This window comes from Ovis aries, chromosome 10, assembly GCF_016772045.2.
Source record: "Ovis aries strain OAR_USU_Benz2616 breed Rambouillet chromosome 10, ARS-UI_Ramb_v3.0, whole genome shotgun sequence".
Classification (NCBI taxonomy): Eukaryota; Metazoa; Chordata; class Mammalia; order Artiodactyla; family Bovidae; genus Ovis; species Ovis aries.
The window spans coordinates 80,463,907-80,470,361 of NC_056063.1; positions in this window are offsets into that span (position 1 = coordinate 80,463,907).

The window sequence follows — 6,455 nt, forward strand, 5'->3', positions numbered from 1 at the left end:
GGAAATCTGGTGTTTAATCACCTATCATTTATTTTAAGCTTCTTCCCTTCAAATCTTTTGTTGTTGTTCAGCTTCCTTAAAAAAAAAAAATATCTGCAGAAGTAGTGTTTGAATTTTAGGAAAACATCAAATTTCAGTTGTTAATACTTCTTTCTTGTAAATGAAAAAATGGATCTGAATTCAATTCATATGCAAATTGAAAATTACTCACATCAGGTAAGTACATTAACCTTCAAATATTCAACTTAGTACATTAGTTAATTCATTCACTGATGTACTCTTCAAAGTATTGCCACTACGGCAGGCATTTATATTTTTGCCTTAATATTTGCATGTTTATATCAAGTATCAACATTTTATTGGTCTTCCCTGTGGCTCAGCTGCTAAAGAATCTGCCTTCAATGCGGGAGACCTGGGTTTGATCCCTGGGTTGGGAAGATCCCCTGGAGAAGGGAATGGCAACCCACTCCAGTATTCTGACCTGGAGAATCCCATTGACAGAGGATCCTGGCGGGCTACAGTCCATGGGGTCACATAGACTCTGAGACAACTGAGTGGCTAACACTTTCACTTTTATCAACATTTTATTCAATTATGCAACAGGCATTTTTATACATGCTTGAATGAAAAAGTTCCAAGTAAATTTTCAAAAAGAATTTTCAACATATTTTATAACAAAAATGTATACATAGTTTAGCTTAATAGTTAAGCAAGCCAATTTGCCCTATGTTATTTCAAACTTTGTGCTTATAACAAATTAAGGTCACAGTTGTGTAAAATTTTAGAGTTAGAAGGAACTTCATAGAACATTTAATTCAATTACCAGTTTCACTAATGAGGAGGTTGGAAAAATTAGTGATGTGCCCAAATTTACTGACAGTTAATTGGTGAATCTATTTTTCCCAATTTGTTCAGTTCAGTTCAGTTGCTCAGTCATGTCTGACTCTTTGCCACCCCATGGACTGCAGCACACCAGCCTTCCCTGTCCATCACCAACTCCCGGAGCCTACTCAAAATCATGTCCATCGAGTCGGTGATTCCATCCAACCATTTCATCCTCTGTCATCCCCTTCTTATCCTGCCTTCAATCTTTCCCAGCATCAGGATCTTTTCCAATGAGTTGGTTCTTCACATCAGGTGGCCAAAATATCAGTTTCCCAATTTGTAGTCCAGCCTAATTTCCACTAACACAAAGCATATATCCAATGGTCCCCTGAAAACGCTTGCCTGCTTCTCAACATAAAAGCATTTAAAAAATCATATAAAAATAAAGTGAAATTCTATAACAGATGTTATGCAGTTTCATGGAAGAAAATTTGGGGAAGGTTATGATTCTTATCAAAACATTTGCAAGTGCTTCGTTGTGTGTCTTTGGTAAATTCTCTGCAAGTGTTTATATGTAGAGCCTTTAGGTTTTTGTTTATTATGTGTTGATATATAATAATTGACAAACACAAAAGCTAGCATGACGCATATTTTAAGCTGCATAGAAAAATAATGTCTAGAATACATATAAACCTATTACTTTACTCAGAAAATTGAACATAATCTCTTGCACAATTTTTTCTACTTCTCCCATCCCCTGCTTTCCACTAATAAATAACCACCATCTTGAATTTAGTGCTTTTTCTTGTCTTGGTAAATAATTTTATCATATATGTATGCATGGTAAAGAAATACATTTTTAAGTTTTATTTTATTTACAGAAATATAGATGTGGTCTTATACTGCACGTGGACTTATGGGAATTCCTTTGTTCTCAGCTGCAGGTTTATAGCGTTTTTCTGTGATACATGTAGCTATTGTCCATTCATTTTTACTGTTATAAAATATTCCTGTTTATATTCATCTACAGCAAATGATTTATCCAGTCTCTAGAGTCCCTTGCACTGCAAGGAGATCCAAACAGTCCATTCTAAAGGAGATCAGGCCTGGGTGTTCATTGGAAGGACTGATACTAAAGCTGAAACTCCAGTACTTTGGCCACCTCATACGAAGAGTTGACTCATTGGAAAAGACCCTGATGCTGGGAGGGATTGGAGGCAGGAGGAGAAGGGGACAACAGAGGATGAGATGGCTGAATGGCATCACTGACTTGATGGACATGAGTTTGAGTAAACTCTGAGAGTTGGTGATGGACAGAGGGGCCTGGCGTGCTGCGATTCATGGGGTCGCAAAGAGTCGGACATGACTGAGCGACTGAACTGAACTGGACTGAATGAAGCAGTGTTTGCTGAAATATCTTATATCAGACTCTTGAAGCAAATAAACAGAAATTTATCTTGGATGTAACCCTGCGTGGAATTGCCGAATTGTTTGACATAAATGCTAAATTGTTTTCCAAAGTGAATTTAACAATTGATCATCCTAAGATAACGCAGAAGAGTTCCCGTTATCCACATGCTATCCAACACTTCATGGTGTTAGACTCTTGTTCTTTTCATATTTTAAAATATAAAATTGTATCATATTTGGGTTGTAATGTGCATTTCAGTAATTAGTAATGAAGTTGAACCTATATGCTTTCTCTTTGATGAAGTGTCTGCTCGTTTTTTTGACAAGATATGTGCTGAATAACTATATCTGTCTTAATAAAGAATATATTTAGGATTCTAATGCTTGTCAGTTGTATATATTGCAAATACCTTCTTCTGAATTTTGATTCATCTTTTCATTTTTTAAAATGTACTTTATTGAAAGAAGTTCTGATTCAAAGGTGGTCTAGAATATCAACTCATTCTTTTGATTGGCACATTTTGTGTCTATTAAGGAAATTTATCCCTGAAGTCAGAAAGATATTGTCTTGTTTACTAAAATACAATTAAATATAATTAAATATATTTTATGATTAATGATTATGCTGCTGTTGTTTAATTGCTAAGTCATGCCTGACTTTTTTGCAACCCCATGGACTGTAATTTGCCAAGCTTCTCTGTTCATGGGATTTCCTAGGCAAGAATACTGGAGTAGGTCCCTTCTCCAGGGGAGCTTCCTGACCCAGGAACTGAACCCACATCTCCTGCATTAGCAGGTGGATTCTTTACCACTGAGCCACCAGGGAAGTCACATTAATGATTACATAAATTGAAAATATCACAGCCATATTATTAGTGTTATTTTATATCCATGGTTAATTAAATGTCATTTTTGCATTTTCAGTAAAGTTCACATAAGATCTTGTCTTTCAAAATTTGCTGTCTACAACAATAGAACATAAATATAAAAAATATTTGTATATAGTTCTCACTTTTGTTATTAATGGAATGCTTCCTGTCCACCAAAAGATAGATGTAATTACATCACTGAAGCAAATATTCTTTCTTTAGATTCTTTAGTATCTGTAGATAATTTGGCCTGATGATATGCCTTTAGTATGTTGAGTCTGCATAGTTGGCCTTGAAGGAATGAGGTTGCCTTCTAATAGACTTGATCTGCAGTAAACAGTGGGCTACCCTGGTGGTTCAGATGGTAAAGAATCCTCCCACAGTGTGGGAGACCTGGGTTCCATCCCTGGGTCGGGAAGATCCCCTGGAGGAGGGCATGGCAACCCACTCCAGTATTCTTGCCTGGAGAATTCCATGGACAGAGGAGCCTGGCGGGCTGCAGTCCATGGGACCTCAGAGAGTCAGACATGACTGAGTGACTAAGCACAGCACAAATAGTAACCTTGGGCTTCCCTGGCGGTGCCAGGGGTGAAGAATCTGTCAATGCAGGAGAGGTGGATTTGATCCCTGGGTCAAGAAGATCTCCTGGAGAAAGAAATGGCAACCCACTCCAGTATTCTTGCTTGGGAAATCACATGGACAGAGGAACCTGGCTGGCTACACTACATGGGTCACAAAAAGTCGTAAAAACTTTGTAACTAAATAAGAGCAACAGCAAATAGTAACCATATTGGATCCAATGAAGGACATAGAATTGACTGTCTCGAGACCAAGACTGCTATTTTTATCTTAATCAACAAAATTTATCTGATTTACTGCATATAATATGCATTATACTAATATATGTTTTACCAACATATATAAATCTCCCTTTAAAGATTTTTACATAAATAATTCAATGGAAATATATATTTTTAAGTAACAGCATTCTATATTTTTGGAAGTAATATTTTTTGTAATTAGATTGCAACATGACTATAATAAATTAATTTCTATACACTTAGTAAAGAAGAAGTTCTAATAACATATTTTTGAAACTCAAGACTATGCTGAAGAAAACAAGTTCGAATAACTTATTAAAATATGTCATTTCATCTTTTATGTGCTGAAGGAACTGAACCAAAAATCTGCATGAACTTTATATTCTCCTCCATACTAATTTCCAGCTAATATCGCAGAACTAATTTCTGCCTTGAGAAATGCAATGATCAATCCCAGCTGTCTCTTGCATCAAGATAGCCTGAATTACAGCAACATTTTTAAGAAATGCAGCTCTGAATAAAAGCCATTTCAGGGGAGCTTCTGTTCTAATACTCTGGCAGACAGCTGTATGTTGTGGCTATCTCTTCACATCATAGAAAAAAGAAAAACTTCTGACAACCTGAGTTATTTTATTTCCTCTTCTTTTTAAAAATCATTGAGTCTTAGACTGTGTTGATGCCAAATCACTTGTCTTACCAAACAACTTACCCACAACCTCACGATCGGTGTAGCTGCTAATTTTATTTAATTATCTTTTCCTTTTGACTACAAATGGTGTAGATCATGTGTTCCAAATTCTCTATTTTCCTGAATATAAAATTATAGCTCTCCTAGGTCAGATTTATCTAATAAACCTTGATTTTTAATGCAGTCTTAACGCCCTCTATGTTACAAGTTTATCCCAGTTTTCTCAGATGACTGTATATACCACACTGTCACACATCTAATATAACACTTACTATCCAGTAGTTTTTATCAATAGTTACACATATGTTGATCCCTCATCACATCCAAACCCCTGAACACAAAGAACCTGCTCATAAATCTCTGCCCTGTCTCATTTTCTATCAGTAATGTTTGTAGAATGTAATTGAAGTTATATGAATTTTGTTGTTTGTAGTATTGCGCAGTAGCTCTGCTGGCCTACAGATTAACTAAATAATTTATTTTAAAAGTTTCACTAACTTTTCATCTAGCATTTACTGTCTTCCAGCTCCATGAAAATAATTTTTGCTTTAATTTGGTAATCACAGCATAGATTTGAAATAAAATTTAGCAAGAGTTAGATAGGAAATTAGCAAGACATTATCAAAAAATTAGATCTGAAATTGACTTCTAATGAACAAAATTCACAAATTTTTAGCCATCCCACTAATTCTCTGTAACTCTTGGAGCTTTAACCAATTCTCCTTGCTTAAGTACCCTCATGATATTTTACTAACAAGTTTTAAGAAAATCATCAGATTGTAAAAATCAATAGTCTTTTTTTTTTTTAACCATCAGACATATTTTTGATTGCAAAAGGAGGAGGGGTGGCAGAGGATAACATGGTTAGATAGCATCACGGACTCAGTAGACATGGATTTGCGCAAACTCCGTGAGATAGAGGACAGGGCAGTCTGGCATGCTACAGTCCATGGTGTTGCAGAGTTGGACATGACTTCGCAACTCAATAACAACAATATTTTTGAATATAAATATTGATTTTGAAGGGCCTAACTTAAAAATGTAACCTTACGAATTTTAAGAGCTAACTTGGTAAAATACAATACTAGCTCACACCTGTGTTTCAGTTAGCCCCCCTGTTGTTCCTTACCCTTCACTTTCTTACAGCCAATTTGAGTTGGTTGGGGTAAGAGATAATAGACAGACATCCCAATAACAATACATCCAACAACATAGTATAATACCAGGTGGAACAACAGTTTCTTAATGATTTCAGTGCCCCCTCCCTCTTAGACGGCCTACCGCACCCCTGCGGCTGCTCACAGTCCTGCAGCCACAAGCTCTCCTGTGAAGACCTCCGCGTAGACAGCTTCCTTCCTTCCTCAGCCCTTGCACAGTTGTTCAGTTCTCTGCTTGGAAAATTCTTTTCCTAGACTCTTGTTTTCTTCCTTTATTCTACTCACACATCGCCTCAGGAAGGCAGCTGTGTACACCGCGGCGGACACCGCGTTGAGCCACCCAGGTTCTCCCTTGAGACCTGCACACCCACCCCCTCAGCCTCAGAGGCGGGGCTTGAGGTCAGCAGGCAGCTCAGGTCTTCCCTGGAAAGGGCGCGACCTCACTCAAGTTTATGCTTCCTCCCTGGGGGCCAGTAAGGCTGTCAGGGAAGGAACTCCCCTTAGTGGCTTCCCAAAGGACCAGCAATCTTGGTTTATTCAGTGAAAGCAGAGAACTAAAACTCAAGGGGATGATCACAGTGTGGCCAACCCAGAATGAATGATCACGTATGTTCACCTCCTGAGTAACAGTACAAGAACTTTGACACCTTCCTTCTCTCAGAGAAAGTTAGCAGCCTCGGAACCC